This window comes from Pinus tabuliformis, chromosome 5_2 (assembly GCF_031772625.1).
Source record: "Pinus tabuliformis cultivar Carrire ecotype Pingquan chromosome 5_2, CPIR1, whole genome shotgun sequence".
Classification (NCBI taxonomy): Eukaryota; Viridiplantae; Streptophyta; class Pinopsida; order Pinales; family Pinaceae; genus Pinus; species Pinus tabuliformis.
Window position 1 is genome coordinate 712,956,548 of NC_142306.1, and position 22,526 is coordinate 712,979,073.

Sequence of the window (22,526 nt, forward strand, 5' to 3'; positions counted from 1 at the left end):
ATCTTTAATGGTGGACTTCATTGTATAACTCAACTATCTAGATAAAGTTGTTATTAGTTTTATAGAATGGTTGTTGGTTTGTATTTCAGAAATTTTGAATGTCTTGAAATTTTGAATGTCTTGAATTTTTACTAATGAATATTTGGTTGGTAATCAACTTCCTAAGGTTTGGCTTTGTTGTACAAACAGAATATCATTGGTAATCAACTTTCTAAGATTTGGACACTCGAGCAACAAAATGCATTCTCAATGAATATTTAGTAGGTAATTAGTTTTCAAAGTCTGAAACTGTAACAACAAAATGCCTTTTTAATAGCATTTTTTTTTTCAAAAAAATAGAATTTTTTTTTCAAATATCTATATCTAAACATGAAACACATTAAAAGCCGGAATTTGTTTAGCTATTTTTTTTTTATCATATACTTGTTCTTGGATTGTGTGTTAAATTTCTTAAATATCTTAAATTTTAAAAAATTAGTAACTTAAACTCTTAGTTTTGTTTAGTTCTTCCGCTGGTTGATTATGGGGTTCTGCCATTTATTTTTCCGAATCCAAGTAATCTTCGGCACTGTCAAGGAAATGGGAACAATAAGCACCAGGCCAATAAGCACCGTGCTACTAAAGGGCATTTAACGCTTTCTATATGGGTACAGAGTCTTAATTTCACCTTGACATACAGAGTATTAATTTCCATTATGGGGTGATATGGCTCGCCCCAATTTCATGGTAGCTTTCGAACTTTGATATGACTATGACAATGATTTGTTCGTTAAGTTTCATATCAGGCTCAGTACGCGAATTCTACAACAGCGCACATGTCAGAGAGATTTTACAATTACTCTACTAGGCATTTGTTCTCACGAAAATGCATTCCGAATCTAGAGAAGAAGTGTCTTGTGATGTGGAGAGTAAAAAGCAATTTCTGTAACAATCACGGGCATCCATGGAAGCCACTTCAAGGTTCCTCTAAACCAAAGTTCTCTCACTCATAGAATGGACAAAAGAGTTCCGAGGTATGTAGACATTCACCAAAGTTGACTTTATACAATATATATTTCGCAAAGCTGAAGGGGTTTACTTAGGAGAGATAGGTCAAAGTTTTTTTTTGGGCTTTGAACATCTGGTTTTGTAGATGTGTAGTATATGTTACTTCTCTCTTTTTTGAGTGTTTTAGATCTGGTCTATCTGACATCTATTTTTTGAACTTTAGTGGATTTGAACGTCAAGTGTTGACATGTCTCTGTCGAGATCTGGTCTATCTGACATCTATTTTTTGAACTCTAGTGGATTTGAACTCTTGACCTCAAATACAGAGTCGCCTTACAAAAGAACTATACCGTCATGCAATTACCAACTTCCGCCTTACAAAGGAACTACACCGCCCTGCAATTACCAACTCGCCTACCCCACTTTAGTTATTAATATATTATTTTGATTAGAAAATTTATTTATTTTTTAATAAATTTTTTAGAGTTATATAAACTAATGAAAATTATTAAAATTGCATCTATAATATTATTTTTCAAGATTAATAAAAAGTAAGTCATTTAATATAGTTAGAGTAAAACAAAATAACAATAAAAATAAAAACGATTCATGATATTAACTCATGGTGTTGAGAACTTATGGTATTAATTCATGGTGTTGAGAATCCATGGTATTTAAGTGGAATATAGGCTAGATTCATCTTTACTCTAAATCTATCAAGAGTGAAGAGAGATCAAATCTCTTGAGTTGCAAACCTTTTTTAGAGAAAATAGATTTTTTGGCCGTAGTCTTTAACGCGACTTTTTGAAAGCCTTTCCGGCGATTTTTTCCGGTGAAAATCCGGCAGTAATTTATTGGAATCCAAGTTTGATAACTAGTTTCTGCACAATGAAAGCGTCCCAGGGGTTTTTCAGGGTGTTGAATCCGAATATGCAGTTAAAAAACCATTTTAACTGCAACAAATCATGATTTCATCTCAATTTCTTTCGCCGGATTCCGTCACCGGAATCTCAAAAAGTCGCATTATAGACAACTCCGATTTTTTGATCCTCTTGGGTATCAAATTTCTTTTAGAGTGAAGAGATTTTTTAATCCCTCTCAAAATTTGGTGTCTAAAATTAAGATAGATATAGATTAGTTTATATAATGTGCATATTTAAAAACATTATTTGTTATATTTAGATGCACACATTTAATTTGCTTTTATTTGTCTTTAATTTTTTTTAATTTATATCATAGATACATTATAGAAATTCTTTTCCTAAGCTTTTTTATAGATTTATTCACATGATCATCATATAACTTGTTAAACTAAATTATGTCCATTTTTAAAATATCATGTATATGTAAACATATAATATAGCAAATTGAGAAAAAGAAACAATCGGCAATTGAGAAAAACAAATAATTGGTTAGAAATATTTGTTAAACGAATTACTAACTTCCAACCACCCATGTTTCAATGGTCAATAATGTTCTTTATATTTTTAAACTAAGAACATAATTGTAATATTATATTCATAGAACACCTTTTAGAACCCCAGGTATACTCTTTTTTTTTTTCATTTATTGTGGAGATTTTGATTAATAGTAATTCTAGAGTTGTTTTGTATATGGATGGTTAAGATTCACCAATGTTGTTATTAGGTTTTCGATGTTGTTGTGGATTAATTCTAGTGTTTGGGATGTTGTTTTGTTATTTTTATTATTAATTTTAGTGATTTTTTTACATAATTATTTTATATTTGTAAATAAAAAAAATCTAAATGTTCTAAATAATAACAACAAAAAGAACAAGATGTAATCATAAAACAAAGAATAAAACCATAAATATGTCAAATATAAAGAGTTAATTCAATCATGTAAAAAAAGTCACTAAAATTAATAATAAAACGAAGCAGCAATTTTCCATGGAATTTTCCACCGCGGGACGGATGTTGAAAAATGAAGTAGCGAGCGGCAATCCAAGTTGATTTGTTTCCATTAACTTTCTGGTGGAAAATTCGCCTCTCGTTCCAGGCACAACGGGATCACTGTCAAGCTCAAACAATATCAAAACTATCTCGTGTGCACAACGGGATCACTGTCAAGCTCAAACAATATCAAAACTATCTCGTGTGCACCGGGTTTCATAACGAAAATTCTCCTTCTTTACTTTTCCTTATGAAGCTCCTGCACTGGTGCATGCAACATAGTTTTGATCTTACTCGAGCTTGACACCAATCCCGTTGTGCCTGGATCCAAAATGCAAATTTTCCACCAGAAAGTTCATGGAAACAAATCAACTTGCACTGCCGCTTGCTTCATTTTTCAACATCTGTCCCGTGGTGGAAAATTCCGTGGAAAGTTGCTGCTTCATTTTATTATTAATTTTAGTGGCTTTTTTTACATGATTGAATTAACACTTTATACTTGGCATATTTATGGTTTTATTCTTTGTTTTATGATTACATCTTGTTCTTTTTGTTGTTGTTATTTAGAGCATTTGGATTTTTTTTTATTTACAAATATAAAATAAAAAATAAAATTTTGGACCTTGACTTACTAAATCGGCCTTAAGGAAATTTTCTTTAGGATGAAATCCACCTAAATAATTTGGCTTCATGTAACTCAATCTTGTATGTCCTTCAACAATTAGATTTGTGCCCTGCCACTAATCCATAATGAAAAACCCCAAAATATCTAGTTGTTGGATGGCACAAATCGAGTTGGTGGAGGCCAAGTTCTTCAGGCTGATTTCATTTGAAGGCAAATTTACTTGAGGCCAAACTTGGGTGAGTTGCAAGTTTTAAACTTGTATTTTTCATTGTATATTTGTAGATCAAAAAAGCCCAAATGATCCAAATAATGAAATGACGGAAAATTTTTGTTGGTTAATCATCTTTGCAATGTGTGAATGATCTCTCTTGTTTATTTCCCTTGCATAGTTTTAATTCTAGAAGTTAAAAATACCATTGATTGTATTGTGCCGAGAGGCGTTCACTAGCTCAGTATGATAGAGATGTTGTAATGTAATGTTTAACATTTTGACTAAATCAAATTACATAAAAATAAAAATTAAATTAAATTAAAAAATAAAATAAATAAAAAGATTAATGTTAGATCTGAGACTTTTGTGATCCATATTGTAAATAAATGTCTTTCAGATTAATCACATCATTAGGATTTGGTTGACGTTTCGAACCAACTAATGTGGTTCATCCTCAGGACAACCACATTAGTTAGTTGGTTTGAAATGTCAATCAAATCCTAATGATGTGATTAATCCGAAAGACATTTATCTAAAAAGATTAATGTAATGTAATTCAATGCAAACATTTTAACTTAGTCGAAATAAAATAAAATAAATAAAATAACCTTATAAAAATAAAATTTGCCATGGTATTGACACATGACATTCATCTGGAATGTAGTCTATTTAAAAGGTGAAATTAAAGCACCATAGATCAATCTTAACTTTGGATCTACCAAGCCCCAAGAGGCGTCAAAGTGCTTGGTAGATCCAGAGTTAAGATGGATCTATGTTGGTTTTTTGATAAATAAATATTTATTTGGCTAAATAAATAAGTTGTCGGGGATAAATTAATTTGCCATTAGAAAATAAATATGGTTGGTATTAGGAATTTAACATGGGACCCATTTGTTTTTTTGTTAAGAAAAAAATGGAGCTAAACGAAGCTAGGGTTTCTTGTGTCGACAAGTGGAATTTGGAGGGGGTGCCAAGAATTGGCCCTCGGATGGCTCGAATGACACCCATGGTTTCGAGACACCTGATCTTTGGCAGGCTCTAGATTTTGGGAGGATACATGTCGAACCATCATATCGGCGTGAAACTAATGTTCGCATGGGAGTTGGAATGCACTAGATATGGAGACCTCTACAATGAGGTGGACTACAACTGAGGGGAAATTTTGAATAGGGCAGCATGGATATACCTTTGGTGGATGTTATTTATGTCATTCAAGAAGGCAGTGACAACAACATCACCAGAGAACAAAGCCCTGGAACCCCATTGCGCCCTGGTCCCCCTCGGTGACCTCTGTATAGATCCTATTGCCAAATACATGGGAAGTCTTATTTGGTGGAGCACAGAGTGGAAGACATACAAAGTTCCTGGCACTATTGAGGAGGTTGGATATCCTACATGACCAAACCACCCCCATGTCAGTGATGTATATGGGAGTGCATCTCTACTGAGTACTTGGGCTCAGAAATTACTAGATTGGGAAGAATACAAGAAATATGCCCCTTGCCACTGGATCACTACTCCATCAACCATCCCAAGATGGAACTGGCTCATGTGCTACGATGTGGCTCAGATGGGGTGCCCCCTACCTCAACCTACACCCTCTATCACACCAATAAGAGTACTGTGACAAAGAGGATATTAATAATAGAGTTGCCCCTCAAAAACAAATTGGAGCTTCAACTCTGGAACCTGGTAATTCCTCTCAGATTTCAAATCTTTATAAAAACCATTGCTCGGATTTCTTTACTAGTCTGGGTAAATAACAAGCAGAGTGATGCAACTGAAACATTTCATCACGTAAAAGGTCAGATACCCTGCACATATGCAGAATCTAATATTTGGGGGCAGAGCTTTACAGGATAACCGATCCTTGAAGTATTATCATATCCTATCAACATCATCCATAATCCTCAACCTGAGACTAAGAGGTGGTGCTGCAACCTCCAATAGAATAAAAAATGCAGGAGGAGGTTATGGGAGCAATACTTAGAAGAGCTCAGAAACAAAACATAAGCATATTAATGGAGGTATCTCCTTCAAGAACATCTTACAAGGGGGAAAAGCGCAACTTCTAAATTAACCAAATCAACAGGTACTACCCCTAGCCCGTACATAGTGGAGCAACTGAACTCATTCCAAAACTTACTATAGACAACCCAGAAACAGATGAGCATTGTGCTTCATTTGAATCACAAGCCCTTATATGTCTTTTCAACTATTTCTGACCGAAACCAATTGAGCTATTTCACTGGTTTTTGACCAATTGGACAATGCATTGTGAAATACACCTCTACTCCAAATGTTACTTCATTGTAAAGTTCCCTTCATTGGATGGAAGAGAACATACTACAAGATGGGCCATGGTTCTGGGGATCGACAAGATTATTTATCATACCTTGGTTCCCAGAATTTGATGTAAACACCATGGTTGTTTCCATAATGTCGGTTTGTGTTTGGCTACACAACCTCCCTCTCTATTTCTGGGACGATCGTGTTCTTGCAGGTATTGGGAACATCATTTGGAAATATATAAAGATAGATACCCAAAGATTGGAGGAAAGGATTTACACATACACGCATATATGTGTGGAAGTAGATATAAGCAAATTCTTACCGGACTGCATTCAACTCATCCACAATCAGTGGAATTAGGCAACTTTTAGATTATGAGAACACAACTTTTAGATGTCGAATATGCATGCAAACATGGCATCTTCAAAACATATGCCCTGAAGCCAAGAAAGACACTATAGAAGGAAGAAGAAGAGTGGGAAACAGACCAAAGGCTGGTAATTCCCCCCACCAGAGCTTGAAGAGGAGGATAAAGTAGGGGAAGAAGCCACTCACATGGAGAACAACCAGAAAACACAGGAACCAGAATCTTAGAATGATCTAGTACGACCAGCGAACATACCAGACGTAATGGATACCAGTGGATACAAGCGTACACATTCATCAGACTCAAACAAAGACAGTACAAGACTTGAAGTTAGAAATCAGCTTGTGCTTGTCTCTTCGGCGCCGTCCCTTGGGGAATGGCATAAGGTAGGGAAAAAGAAAGGGAGAAAAGCCTAACTTTTCTCCACAAATGTATATTAGTTTGATCACTGTTTGTTCCCAATTATCATGAGCCATGGACTAGATGATGCTATGTATACTCAGCAAATGCAACATTTAATTTTGTTTTCACTAATAAAATTACGACTTTTTCCTTGGAAAAAAAACATGGGACCCATTTTAGATTAACATTGCAAGCTTATCTCAAGAAACCTTTATTCTCTCTATCTCTTTTCATCTATTAGGCACAAATATGAATTCCTTTCTTTCTAATGTTTATGGCCCTGGACTTCCAACACTAAAGTAGGAAATGTGCAAGCATCTCCATTCTCTTCAAACGAGAATTGACAAGCACAAATGCATTATAGGAGGTGTTTTTAACCTCTTTGAGTGAACAGAAAGGGGGATGACATCACCTTGGAGCTTGAATAAAAGGACCTTCAAAGCTTCATTGAGGACAATGACACGGTAGACATAAAAGCCACAAATGGACTCTTCACTTGGAATAACAGATGAGGAGGAAAAGCACATATCTTTTCTTGACTAGATGATTTCTTTGTCTAAGAAAATTTCCACTTGTGGGGATGAACTAACATCAAAGATTCTTCTTATCGGTTGACTTAGATCATTGGCCAATTTGTCTCTCATGGGTGATTTTAAGAAAACCTTTAAAATGTCCCCTTGGATTTGAACTATTATGGCTTATAGATGCCAACATAACAGGAAAAATCCATAAATGGCGGCGAAACATGAGCCCCATTGAGGGATTGAAAATGTTTGTCTTTCAACAAAATCTCAAGCAAATAAACTTCTACTCGAAAAATGGAATAGAGAATAATTTGGAAATATGTTCCAAGAGAAACAAACCCTAGAAAAGGAATGGGTGTTACTCCAATAGGGAAATTTATCAACAATTGATGAATTGCGGAAGTAGCAGACAAAGAAATTTCCATCACAAGAATATTAGAGGAAAGATACAAGCAAGAAGAGATATATTGGAAACATAATTCAAGGATAAGATGGTTAAAGGGAAATGCAACACATTGTTTTGCTATCCCTCCCCCATTCAACATCAATCTCACAACATAATCACAATTTTACAATATGAGAATGGTAAAAATGTGGAGAAATAAGAGGAAATTTAAGAAGTACTTGTGGTCTTCTACATGGATTTGCTCTTTTTGATACTTGGCTTCAATGTAGTGAAGCCAAATAAAACTTCTACTCGAGAAATGAATTAGAGAAGAATTTGGAAATATCTTCCAAGAGAAACAAACTCTAGAAACGGAAATGGTGTTTTACTCCAATAGGAAAATTGATCAATAATCGATGAATTGCAGAAGTAGCAGACAAAGAAATTTCCCTCACAAGAAGATTGGAGGAAAGATACAAGCAAGAAGAGATATATTGGAAACATAATTCTAGGATAAGATGGTTAAAGGGAAATGCAACACATTGTTCTACTATCGCCCCCCATCCAACATCAATCTCACAACATAAGAACAATTTTACAATCTGAGAATGGAAAAAATGTAGTGAAACAAGAGGACATTTAAGAAGTACTTGTGGTCTTGTACATGGATCTGCTATTTGATCCTTGGCTTCAATGTAGTGAAGCCACTTGCAAAATCAAGACCAACATCCTCAAGCTGGTTACAAGCAACGCACAACATGACACTCATTAGGCCCATTAGCACATCATGAGTCAATGAGGTCATTCATCAAATAGTGGATGGGAAAGCCCCTGGATCGGATGGATTCACTGTTGCATTCTTTAGGCAATGTTGGCACTTTCTCAACTATGATATCTTGAACATCATCAAAGACTCAAGAGCCAATTGGTCCATTTTCTTTACATTCAATGCCTAGCATTGGTGCCAAAGGAGGACAATGTTGCTTTAACTAGTAATTCTGACCCATCACACCTTTTCGATGTCATTTATAAAATCATCACCAAAGTGGTAACCAATCTCCTCAAGCCCATCCTACCCATCCTCATTTCTCCTTAGCAAACTGGATATGTGGAAGGTTGGAAAATTTATGATGGAATTATTTTGGCACAATAAACCATTCACTCCCTCAAAAATCCTGAAGAAATTGAGCATGTTACTTAAGCTAGATCTCTCCAAAGCCTTTCACAAATTAAGCTGGGCCTATAAACTTTGGCTTTAATGCTAAATGGACCCAATGGGCCATGTCTATGGTTTTCACAACCTTATTCACAATATTAGTTTTAATGGTTCCCCCTCTGATACTCTCAAAGGTCATGTCTCTAGTTTTCACAACCTTCTTCTCAATCTTAGTTAATGGCTCCCCCTCTAACACTTTCAAAGCCTCTCGAAGCATTCAGCAAGGAGACCCCCTTCTCTTATTCTTCCTCTTTATTCTCATGGCAGAAGGGCTAGGAAGAACTATCAAAGAAGCCTTGCATAAGGGCAATTTGAAAGGCCTATCTCTCCATGATGACATCCCTTTGAGTCATTAGCAATTTGTTGATAATACCATTCTCCCAAACCACCCATCGGTTAAGAAAAACAAAATTTTTAAATAGACCTTAAAGCTTTTCTCGAAAGCCTCGGGTACCACTATCAATTTGGAAAATTCGAAGGTATTCTTCTTTAATAACCCTCTTATTACTCAAAGAAATATTCACCAAAATTCTTGGTTTCTCCAGTATTTCCCTTCCCTCCAAATACTTGGGTGCACCCTTAACTAACATGATCATAAAGCATTCCTCCTGGTGGGAACTCGTGGACACATTCAACAGAAAACTGGAAAGCTGGACTTTTTTCTCTCTGAACATAGTTGGTCGTCATGTTGTTCTCAAATTCGTGCTCCAATCCATGTTGATATATATTTTCTTAGTCCTAGCCGCACCCAAGTGGGTCTTGAGAAACATAAAAAATCTGTGAAGAACTTTCTTATTGGGAGGCAATCATCTTAAGAAAAATGGTCGTTAGTCAAATGGGACACCCTTAATCTATCAAAAGCAAAGGGAGGTCTTGGTTTGCAAGATCCAAAAATTTTCAGCATGGTATTGAGAGCAAAAATATGGTGGAGGTGGGTTAAATACACATCAAAGTCGTAGGCACAGCTATGGCACATGAAGTATGCAAATGAGTTAATAAAGCAGGGCTTTATGTGATTATCTTTATCAATCAAGGGATTCCTAATCTGGTACCTTGCAAGCCACAAAAAACACATTGGCCAGGTGTATAGCTTTTGGAAAAGCCATGATGGAAAATCAACAATATTTTGGGAGGATTCATGGCAACAAATTCCTAGCCTTGTCAGCAACTTCCAACTCCCCTTAAGCGAAGACAATTCTTAAAGATCCCAGGCGAATTCAAGTCCACCACTATTGATTAGAGGATGACAACACCGAAATCCAAAAATGGCATCTCCCAATGCTCTAAAAGGGAGAGGGACACATGGAAGACTAAAATTATGTGGCTCGAAATGAGTGCAAAACCATAAGGAAAAATGCAAGATTGGACATCTTGTGATGGGGCTACGAAAATCTAGGAGCCTTCACAGTAAAAGAAGTTTATCACCTAACTCGCCAAACACCACAAGATGACCTAGACTTATTCTGGAAGAAGCTATGGTCCTTAGGCTTATGGTCGAAGGTATCCACTTTCATTTGGCTTCTAATAAAGCGCATAATCTTTACTTTGAACAATGTAAACTTTGAAACGGGAACTATAAACTCAAAACGGGAACTCTGGCCAAAAAACCTCGAAAAAACATCAAAAACAATGTTAAAAATGAAAAGTGTTGATGCTGGAATAACACCATTTTTTTATTTTTATTTTTATTTTTTCTTCCAAAAGTAAAATTTCAACATTTCGAAATAATGGCGTTAAATATTTTATCAGAAAAACATTAAAATTAAAAAAAAAACAAACAAACGAACAAAAAAGAAGAAAAAAAAAAGAATAAAAGAAAATAACATAACATAAATTCAAATTCATAAAAATGTAAAAAAACAAAATTAATGAAAAAAAAAAACATTATAAACAAATAAATAGTTATATATATATATATATATATATATATATATATCTTCTAAACCATAAATTTTTTTTGGTAAAAACAAAAATAACATTTAAAATAAACTAAAAATTAATTAGGTAAAAAAAATAAATAAAAATTAAAAACAAACTAGATTTAAAAAAACAAAAAAAAATTAAAAACTACTAAAATTAAAATTAAAATGTTGATGACTTAAAAACAATTATAAAATATATATAAAAAGACAAAACTAAAAAATAAAAATTGTTAAAAAAATTAATCTCATAAACCATAAAAGAATTTGGGGCAAAAATAAAATAAAAATAGATATATAAAATTAAGTAAAAATAGAGAAATTGAAAAAAAACATTAGCAAAAACAAGAAAAAAATAAAAATAAAAATAAAAATAAACTAGTTAAATAATAATAATAATGAAAAAATTAAAAAACTAGTAAAATTGATATTAAAAAAATTAACTCAAATTAAAAAATAAATAAAAAAAAAAAAAAAAAAAAAAGAAAAAGAAAAAAGAAAAAAAAAAAGAAAAAAGAAGAAGAAGAAAAAGAAGAAAAGAAAAAGAAGCAAAAAAATTATGAAAATCTTAAAAAAAAACGAACATAATATTAAAAAAAAAAAAAATTAAAATTATTTTTTTAAACAGTTTTTTTTTTTTTTTTTTTAAAAAAAAAAAAATCATTAAAAAATTCTTAAATTTTTTTCAAACGAATTAAAATTTTTAATTTAAGATTAAAGAATTTTAAAAAACTATTTAAAATTTCAATTTTGATTTTATTTTAAAATTTATAATTATTATTTAAAAAAAATTTATACGATTAAAAATTTATAATTAAAAATTTTAAAATTTATCATTATTATTTAAAAAAATTATACAATTAAAAAATTTTAATTTAAAATTTTACAATTCATAATTATTATTTATATATAAAAAAAGGATTAAAAAAAATTAACTTTTCCCGCCCCCCGTTGCCTGTGGTGGCGCGGCGGTGGGCGGAGGGCCTGCCCGGCCCCCAACTGCTCGTGGTGGCACGGCAGTGGGTGGAGGGTCCTGCACGCAGAGCTCCTCCACCCACCACTGCGCCACAACAGGCAGCCAGGGCCCCCAGCCGCCTGTGGTGGTGCGGGCATCCGATTCCTAGAATCGGATGCTCATCCCCTGGCCGCCTATGGTGGTGCGACGGTGGGTAGAGGGCCTGTGCGTAGGACCCTCTGCCCACCGTCGCGCCACTAGAATCATACGCCCGCCCCTCGGCCACCCGTGGTGGCGCGAAGGTGGGCGGAGGGCCTGTGTGTAGGACCCTCCTCCCACCGCCGTGCCACCACAGGTGGCCGGGGGCGGGAAAAGTTAATTTTTTTTTTTTTAAATATATATATATATATATATATATATGTAGGCTAAGGTGGAACCATTTCTATTAAGACAAGTTAAAAACCAGTAAATTCAAGTGGTGGCCTCAACTCGCCCTGAAGGGAAACCGGGTCTGTTGGCTACCTATATTTTTTAATAGCCATCCAAAAATAGTATCTACTTAGTCTATTTGCCCATGCTATATATACTAAACTTTCAAAGATGCCATCACTTTCTGCTAGTTGCATTCTTAAAAATAAAACAGAGATAAGCAAAACTATTTGGCTTCCTAGCTAAGGAGACAAAAAACATATCTTGGTTGATCATTCTTCCATTGCACTAGGTTGGTGCTTCTCCTCTTTGGCTTCGTGGGTTAGCTTCTCTATCTGCTGCTGTATCTCATCCAACTTTCCATCCTGCATCATCAGAGTAATTTGAATGTTGTTCATCTCCTTCTTGAGATTAGGAATACCTTGGGCTAGTTCCGCCATCTCCATGGCCACCTGCTCCATGGCCTTTGCTAACAGTTGTTTCATGACCCAGTAAACATGAAGGGCCTATTTATAGAGAGACATGTGTCCTCTAGTATTACCAAGGTCACGTAGTAGATATTCCCAATCCTCCATCTTCGATTCTGACTGCTCCTGAGTTTTGCTTCCTTTTCTAGGTTCTGAATTATTCTCCTAATGTCTGCATGCGTGTTTTGGCTATAAGCTCTCTCAGCATACCTCACCTGGCGTTCCATTGTTTTCCTCGCATGTTTGTATGCTCCTGGTCTGGTGCGGCCCTGTTCCCGGTTGCTAACTTGCCGTCGACCTCCTCTCCCTCTGCAACCCCTTCCATGTCCTGTTCCTCTTCCCCTATATTCTCTTGCCTTACTTCCCTGTCCAGCCGTGCTATCGGGCGAACTCCAGCCTGCTTCCTCTACTTGGTCTCTACTCTCCTTAACTTTTTTGGCCTCATTTACTGTTCGGTTATCCTCCATAATCCTCGCTTTCCCTCTTTCGCTCTTCCTTATCCACGGTTGGCATTCTTGTTCCAGGTCATATACTTCCTTTATGTTCGCCTTGGTCTGCTCCTCCCCCTCCCAGCATTCTTGCTTGATGCCTTCTGATCGCGAGGGTCCTTCATCCCTGCATTCCGGTGCTGCATTCCTCTTCATTCTGTTCTCTGCGCGTTTACACTGTATTCTCTTTAATCCTGTAGGTAGACTCTGTTCGATTCTTTCTGCTCTGTTTAACTCCTTTTCCTTTCCTTCGTTGCTCGTTTCAAGGATACTCCCTGCAAGCTTTCCCTTATACCTCCACTCGTAACCACTTCCTTTCACCTGCCAGCCTTTCTTACACTGCTGCACTACCCTTCTCTGCCGTCTGCACTCTCCATAATTGCCCACTGCCCTTCCTTGGAAAAAAAACATGGGACCCATTTTAGATTAACATTGCAAGCTTATCTCAAGAAACCTTTATTCTCTCTATCTCTTTTCATCTATTAGGCACAAATATGAATTCCTTTCTTTCTAATGTTTATCGCCTTAGACTTCCAACACTAAAGTAGGAAATGTGCAAGCATCTCCATTCTCTTCAAACGAGAATTGACAAGCACAAATGCATTATAGGAGGTGTTTTTAACCTCTTTGAGTGAACAAAAAGGGGGATGACATCACCTTGGAGCTTGAATCAAAGGACCTTCAAAGCTTCATTGAGGACAATGACACGGTGGACATGAAAGCCACAAATGGACTCTTCACTTGGAATAACAGATGAGGAGGAAAAGCACATATCTCTTCTTGACTAGATCATTTCTTTGTCTAAGAAAATTTCCACTTGTGGGGATGAACTAACATCAAAGATTCTTCTTATCGGTTGACTTAGGTCATTGGCCAATTTGTCTCTCATGGGTGACTTTAAGAAAACCTTTAAAATGTCCACTTGGATTTGAACTATTATGGCTTACAGATGCCAACGTAAAAGGAAAAATCCATGAATGGCGGCAAAACATGAGCCCCATTGAGGGATTGAAAATGTTTGTCTTTCAACAAAATCTCAAGAAAATAAAACTTCTACTCGAAAAATGGAATAGAGAATAATTTGGAAATATGTTCCAAGAGAAACAAACCCTAGAAAAGGAATGGGTGTTACTCCAATAGGGAAATTTATCAACAATTTATGAATTGCAGAAGTAGCAGACAAAGAAATTTCCCTCACAAGAATATTAGAGGAAAGATACAAGCAAGAAGAGATATATTGGAAACATAATTCAAGGATAAGATGGTTAAAGGGAAATGCAACACATTGTTTTGCTATCCCTCCCCCATTCAACATCAATCTCACAACATAATCACAATTTTACAATATGAGAATGGCAAAAATGTGGAGAAATAAGAGGAAATTTAAGAAGTACTTGTGGTCTTCTACATGGATTTGCTCTTTTTGATACTTGGCTTCAATGTAGTGAAGCCAAATAAAACTTCTACTCGAAAAATGAATTAGAGAAGAATTTGGAAATATCTACCAAGAGAAACAAACTCTGGAAAAGGAAATGGTGTTTTACTCCAATAGGGAAATTGATCAATAATCGATGAATTGCGGAAGTAGCAGACAAAGAAATTTCCCTCACAAGAAGATTGGAGGAAAGATATAAGCAAAAAGAGATATATTGGAAACATAATTCTAGGATAAGATGGTTAAAGGGAAATGCAACACATTGTTCTACTATCGCCCCCCATCCAACATCAATCTCACAACATAAGCACAATTTTACAATCTGAGAATGGAAAAAATGTAGTGAAACAAGAGGAAATTTAAGAAGTACTTGTGGTCTTGTACATGGATCTGCTATTTGATCCTTGGCTTCAATGTCGTGAAGCCACCTGCAAAGTCACGACCAACATCCTCAAGCTGGTTACAAGCAACGCATGACATGACACTCATTAGGCCCATTAGCACATCATAAGTCAATGAGGTCATTCATCAAATAGTGGATGGGAAAGCCCCTGGATCGGATGGATTCACTGTTGCATTCTTTAGGCAATGTTGGCACTTTCTCAACTATGATATCTTGAACATCATCAAAGACTCAAGAGCCAATTGGTCCATTTTCTTTGCATTCAATGCCTAGCATTGGTGCCAAAGGAGGACAATGTTGCTTTAACTAGTAATTCTGACCCATCACACTTTTCGATGTCATTTATAAAATCATCACCAAAGTGGTAACCAATCTCCTCAAGCCCATCCTACCCATCGTCATTTCTCCTTAGAAAACTGGATATGTGGAAGGTTGGAAAATTTATGATGGAACTATTTTGGCACAATAAACCATTCACTCCCTCAAAATCCTAAAGAAATTGAGCATTTTACTTAAGCTAGATCTCTCCAAAGCCTTTCACAAATTAAACTGGGCCTATAAACTTTGGCTTTAATGCTAAATGGACCCAATGGGCCATGTCTATGGTTTTCACAACCTTATTCACAATATTAGTTTTAATGGTTCCCCCTCTGATACTCTCAAAGGTCATGTCTCTAGTTTTCACAACCTTCTTCTCAATCTTAGTTAATGGCTCCCCCTTTGACACTTTCAAAGCCTCTTGAAGCATTCAACAAGGAGACCCCCTTCTCTTATTATTCCTCTTTATTCTCATGGCAGAAGGGCTAGGAAGAACTACCAAAGAGACCTTGCATAAGGGCAATTTGAAAGGCCTAGCTCTCCATGATGACATCCCTCTGAGTCATTAGCAATTTGTTGATAATACCCTTCTCCCAAACCACCCATCGGTTAAGAAAAACAAAATTTTTAAATAGACCTTAAATCTTTTCTCGGAAGCCTCGGGTACCACTATCAATTTGGAAAAGTCGAAGGTATTCTTCTTTAATAACTCTCTTATTACTCAAAGAAATATTCACCAAAATTCTTGGTTTCTCCAGTATTTCCCTTCCCTCCAAATATTTGGGTGCACCCGTAACTAACATGATCATAAAGCATTCCTCCTGGTGGGAACTCGTGGACACATTCAACAAAAAACTGGAAAGCTGGACTTTCTGCTCTCTGAACATAGTTGGTCGTCATGTTGTTCTCAAATTCGTGCTCCAATCCATGTTGATATATATTTTCTTAGTCCTAGCCGCACCCAAGTGGGTCTTGAAAAACATAAAAAATTTGTGAAGAACTTTCTTATTGGGAGGCAATCACCTTAAGAAAAAATGGTCGTTAGTCAAATGGGACACCCTTAATCTATCAAAAGCAAAGGGAGGTCTTGGTTTGCAAGATCCAAAAAATTTCAGCATGGTATTGAGAGCAAGAATATGATGGAGGTGGGTTAAATACACATCAAAGTCCTAGGCACACCTATGGCACATGAAGTATGCAAATGAGTAAGTAAAGCAGGGCTTTATGTGATTATCTTTATCAATCAAGGGATCCCTAATCTAGTACCTTTCAAGCCACAACAAACACATTGACCAGGTGTATAGTTTTTGGAAAAGCCATGATGGAAAATCAACAATATTTTGGGAGGATTCATGGCAACAAATTCCTAGCCTTGTCAGCAACTTCCAACTCCCCTTAAGCGAAGACAATGCTTAAAGATCCAAGGCGAATTCAAGTCCATCACTATTAATTAGAGGATGACAACACCGAAATCCAAAAATGGCATCTCCCAATGCTCTAAAAGGCAGAGGGACACATGGAAGACTAAAAATATGTGGCCCGAAATGAGTGCAAAACCATAAGGAAAAATGCAAGATTAGACATCTTGTGATGGGGCTACGAAAATCTAGGAGCCTTCACAGTAAAAGAGGTTTATCACCTAACTCGCCAAACACCACAAGATGACCTAGACTTGTTCTGGAAGAAGCTATGGTCCTTAGGCTTATGGTCGAAGGTATCCACTTTCATTTGGCTTCTAATAAAGCGCATAATCTTTACTTGGAACAATGTAAACTTTGAAACAGGAACTATAAACTCAAAACGAGAACTCTGGCCAAAAAACCTCGAAAAAACATCAAAAACAATGTTAAAAATGAAAAGTGTTGATGGTGGAATAACACCTTTTTTTTATTTAATTGTTTCGTTGTTTGGGATAAATTGTCAACATGTTTTAAAAATGGCGGTGAAAACTAAATTTTTGCGCAAAAATTGCCCAAAAAACACCATCAAAATGAAAAGTGTTAACATTGGGAAAACACCCATTTTTTTTTTGCTTCCAAAAGTAAAATTTCAACATTTCGAAATAATGGCGTAAAATATTTTATCATGACCCAGAAAAACATTAAAATTAAAAAAAAAAAGAAACAAACAAACAAAAAAGAAGAAGAAAAGAAAAAAGAGTAAAAGAAAATAACATAACATAAATTCAAATAGAAGAATTCAAATTCATAAAAATGTAAAAAAACAAAATTAATGATGAGAATTAAAAAACAAACAAAAAAAAACATTATAAACAAAAAAATATTATATATATATATATATATATATATATATATATATATCTTTTAAACCATAAGAAATTTTGGCAATTAAACCATAATTTTTTTTGGCAAAAACAAAAAATAACATTTAAAATAAACTAAAATTTAATTAGGTAAAAAGAATAAATAAAAATTAAAAACAAACTAGATTAAAAAAAAATAATAACAAAAAAAAATTAAAAACTACTAAAATTAAGATTAAAATGTTGATTACTTAAAAAAAATATAAAATATATATATGTCAGGCCAGGCAGTAACTCCAATAGACAGTAAAACTGATTCATCTTATTCCATGAGGCATGTTATTGTTATATACAAAAGGATGTGACAGTTCAGTTCATCTTCTGTCCACATTCCTGATTAATTATTTACATGAATTCACTCAATCGTGAGGATTAGGTGTCAACATTCCCCCCCTTAATCTGAAGGGATGTTGGTGAGTCCAAGCATCATTCTGAATCTTTCAAGCTTTTCCCTTCCAAGAGCTTTGGTGAAGATGTCTGCAATTTGCTCATTTGTGGAACAATGACGGAAATGGATTGTTTTTCATTTATTGTGGAGATTTTGATTGATAGTAATTCTAGAGTTGTTTTGTATATGGATGGTTAAGATTCACCAATGTTGTATTAGGGTTTTGGATGTTATGGATTAATTTTAGTGTTTGGGATGTTGTTTTGTTATTTTTATTATTAATTTTAGTGATTTTTTTTTACATGATTATTTTATATTCGTAAATAAAAAAACCCAAATGCTCTAAATAACAACAACAAAAAGAACAAGATGTAATCATAAAACAAAGAATAAAACCATAAATATGACAAATATGACAAATATAAAGAGTTAATTCAATCATGTAAAAAAAGTCACTAAAATTAATAATAAAATGAAGCAGCAATTTTCGACAGAATTTTCCACCGCCGGGACGGATGTTGAAAAATGAAGCAGCAAGCAACAGTCCAAGTTAATTTGTTTCCACGAACTTTTTGGTGGAAAATTCTCCTCTGGATCCAGGGACAACGAGATCAGTGTCAAGCTCGAACAAGATCAAAACTATCTTACGTGCACCAGGTGCAGGAGCTTCATAAGGAAAAGTCTCCTTCTTTACATTTCCTTATGAACCTCTTGCACCCGGTGCACGCAAGATAGTTTTGATCTTGGAGCTTGACATCGATCCCGTTGTGCCTGGATCCAGAGGTGAATTTTCCACCAGAAAATTCGTGGAAACAAATCAACTTGGACTGCCGCTTGCTGCTTCATTTTTCAACATCCGTCCCGGGGTGGAAAATTGTTGCTTCATTTTATTATTAATTTTAGTGACTTTTTTTTACATGATTGAATTAACTCTTTATATTTGGCATATTTATGGTTTTATTCTTTGTTTTATGATTACATCTTTTTCTTGTTGTTGTTGTTATTTAGAGCATTTGGGTTTTTTTATTTACAAATGTAAAATGAAAAATAAATTTTTGGACCTTGACTTACTAAATCGGCCTTAAGGAAATTTGCTTTAGGATGAAATCCACCTAAATAATTTGGCTTCCTGTAACTCAATCTTGTGTGCCCTTCGACAATTAGATTTGTGCCCTGCCACTAATCCATAATGAAAAAACCCCAAAATATCTAGTTGTCGGAGTGCACAAATCGAGTTGGTGGAGGCCAAGTTCTTCAGGTTGATTTCATTTGAAGGCAAATTTCCTTGAGGCCAAACCTGGGTGAGTTGCAAGTTTTAAAATTGTATTTTTCATTGTATATTTGTAGATCAAAAAAATCCAAATGATCCAAATAATGAAATGACGGAAAATTGTTGTTGGTTAATCATCTTTGCATTGTGTGAATGATCTCTCTTGTTTATTTCTGTTCCATAGTTTTAATTCTAGAAGTTAAAAATACCATTGATTGTATTCTGCCGAGAGGTGCTCACTAGTTCAGTATGGTTGTGATCCATATTGTAAATAAATGTCTTTCAGATTAATCACATCATTAGGATTTGGTTGACGTTTCGAACCAACTAATGTGGTTCATCCTAAGGACAACCACATTAGTTGGTTCGAAACGACAACCAAATCCTAGTGATGTGATTAATCCGAAAGACATTTATCTAAAAATATTAATGTAATGTAATTCAGTGCAAACATTTTAACTTAGTCAAAATAAAATAAAATAAATAAAATAACCTTATAAAAATAAAATTTTCCATGGTATTGACACATGACATTCATGTGGAATGTATCCTATTTAAAAGGTGAAATTAAACCACCATAGATCAATCTTAACTTTGGATCTACCAAGCCCCGAGAGGCGTCAAAGTGCTTGGTAGATCCAGAGTTAAGATGGATCTATGCTGGTTTTTTGATAAATCAATATTTATTTGGCTAAATAAATAAGTTGTTGGGGATAAAGTAATTTGCCATTAGAAAATAAATATGGTTGGTATTAGGAATTTAACATGGGACCCATTTGTTTTTTTTGTTAAGAAAAAAATAGAGCTAAACGAAGCTAGGGTTTCTTTGTGTCGACAAGTGGGATTTGGAGGGGGTGCCAAGAATTGGCCCTCGGATGGCTTGAATGACACCCATGGTTTTGAGACACCTGATCTCTAGCAGGCTCTGGATTTTGGGAGGATACATGCTGAACCACCATATCGACGTGAAACTTATGTTCGCATGGGAGTTGAAATGCACTAGATATGGAGACCTCTACAATGAGGTGGACTACAACTGAGGGGATATTTTGAATAGGGCAGCGTGGATATACCTTTGGCGGATGTTGTTTATGTCATTCAAGAAGTCAGTGACAACAACATCACCAGAGAACAAAGCCCTGGAACCCCATTGCACCTTGGTCCCCCTCGGTGACCTCTGTATAGATCCTATTGCCGAATACATTGGAAGTCTTATTTGGTGGAGCACAGAGTGGAAGACTTACAAAGTTCCTGGCATTATTGAGGAGGTTGGATATCCTACATGACCAAACCAGCCCCATGTCAGTGATGTATATGGGAGTGCATCTCTACTGGGTACTCTGGGCTCGGAAATTACTAGATCGGGAAGAATACAAGAAATATGCCCCTTGCCACTGGATCACTACTCCATCAACCATCCCAAGATGGAACTGGCTCATGTGCTACGATGTGGCTCAGATGGGGTGCCCCCTACCTCGACCTACACCCTCTATCACACCAATAAGAGCACTGTGACAAAGAGGATATTAATAATAGAGTTGCCCCTCAAAAACAAATTGGAGCTTCAACTCTGGAACCTGGTAATTCCTCTCAGATTTCAAATCTTTATAAAAACCATTGCTGGGATTTCTTAACTAGTTTGGGTAAATAACAAGTAGAGTGATGCAACTGATACATTTCATTGCGTAAAAGGTTGGATACCCTGCACATATGCAGAATCTAATATTTGGGGGCAGAGCTTTACAGGATAACCGATCCTTGAAGTATTATCATATCCTATCAACATCATCCATAATCCTCAACCTGAGACTAAGGGGTGGTGCTGCAACCTCCAATAGAATAAAAAATGCAGGAGGAGGTTATAGGAGCAATACTTAGAAGAGCTCAGAAACAAAACATAAGCATATTAATGGAGCTATCTCCTTCAAGAACATCTTACAAGGGGGAAAAAGCGCAACTTCTAAATTAACCAAATCAACAGGTACTACCCCTAGCCCGTACATAGTGGAGCAACTGAATTCATTCCAAAACTTACTATAGACAACCTAGAAACAGATGAGCATTGTGCTTCATTTGAATCACAAGCCCTTATATATCGTTTCAACTATTTCTGGCCGAAACCAATTGAGCTATTTCACTGGGTTTTGACCAATTGGACAATGCATTGTGAAATACACCTCTACTCCAAAGGTTACTTCATTGTAAAGTTCCCTTCATTGGATGGAAGAGAACATCCTACAAGATGGACAATGGTTCTGGGGATCGACAAGATTATTTATCATACTTTGGTTCCCAGAATTTGATGCAAACACCATGGTTGTTTCCATAATGTCAGTTTGTGTTTGGCTACACAACCTCCCTCTCTATTTCGAGGACGATCGTGTTCTTGTAGGTATTGGGAACATCATTTAGAAATATATAAAGATAGATACCCAAAGATTGGAGGAAAGGATTTACACATACACTCATATATGTGTGGAAGTAGATATAAGCAAAGGCTTACCGGACCGCATTCAACTCATCCACAATCAGCGGAATTAGACAACTTTTAGATTATGAGAACACAACTTTTAGATGTAGAATATGCATGCAAACAGGGCATCTTCAAAACATATGCCCTGAAGCCAAGAAAGACTCTATAGAAGGAAGAAGAAGAATGGGAAACAGACCAAAGTCTAGTAATTCCCCCCACCAGAGCCTGAAGAGGAGGACAAAGCAGGGAAAGAAGCCACTCACATGGAGAACAACCAGAAAACACAGGAACCAGAATCTTAGAACGATCTAGTACGACCAGCGAACATACCAGACGCAATGGATACCAGTGGATACAAGCGTATACATTCATCAGACACTTCAGACTCAAACAAAGACAATACAAGACTTGAAGTTAGAAATCAGCGTGTGCTTGTCTCTTCGGTGCCGTCCCTTGGGGAATGGCATAAGGTAGAGAAAAAGAAAGGGAGAAAAGCATAACTTTTCTCCACAAATGTATATTAGTTTAATCACTGTTTGTTCCCAATTATCATGAGTCATGGACTAGATGATGCTATGTATACTCAGCAAATGCAACATGTAATTTTGTTTTCACTAATAAAATTACGACTTTTTCCTTGGAAAAAAAACATGGGACCCATTTTAGATTAACATTGCAAGCTTATCTCAAGAAACCTTTATTCTCTCTATCTCTTTTCATCTATTAGGCACAAATA

General features: G+C 35.6%; 1 long non-coding RNA gene across 2 annotated transcripts in view; it reads left to right on the forward strand.

Annotated features, from left to right (window-relative positions):
* The first annotated feature begins 763 nt into the window (after positions 1-763).
* Positions 764-22,526, forward strand: part of LOC149161158 (uncharacterized) — a 216,432-nt gene continuing 194,669 nt past the window's right edge. The window contains exon 1 of one of the 2 annotated variants that reach the window (XR_016261857.1): positions 764-1,013. This is a non-coding gene — a long non-coding RNA (uncharacterized LOC149161158). The remainder of the gene's footprint in view (positions 1,014-22,526) is intronic. The other variant, XR_016261856.1, reaches the window with a different exon arrangement.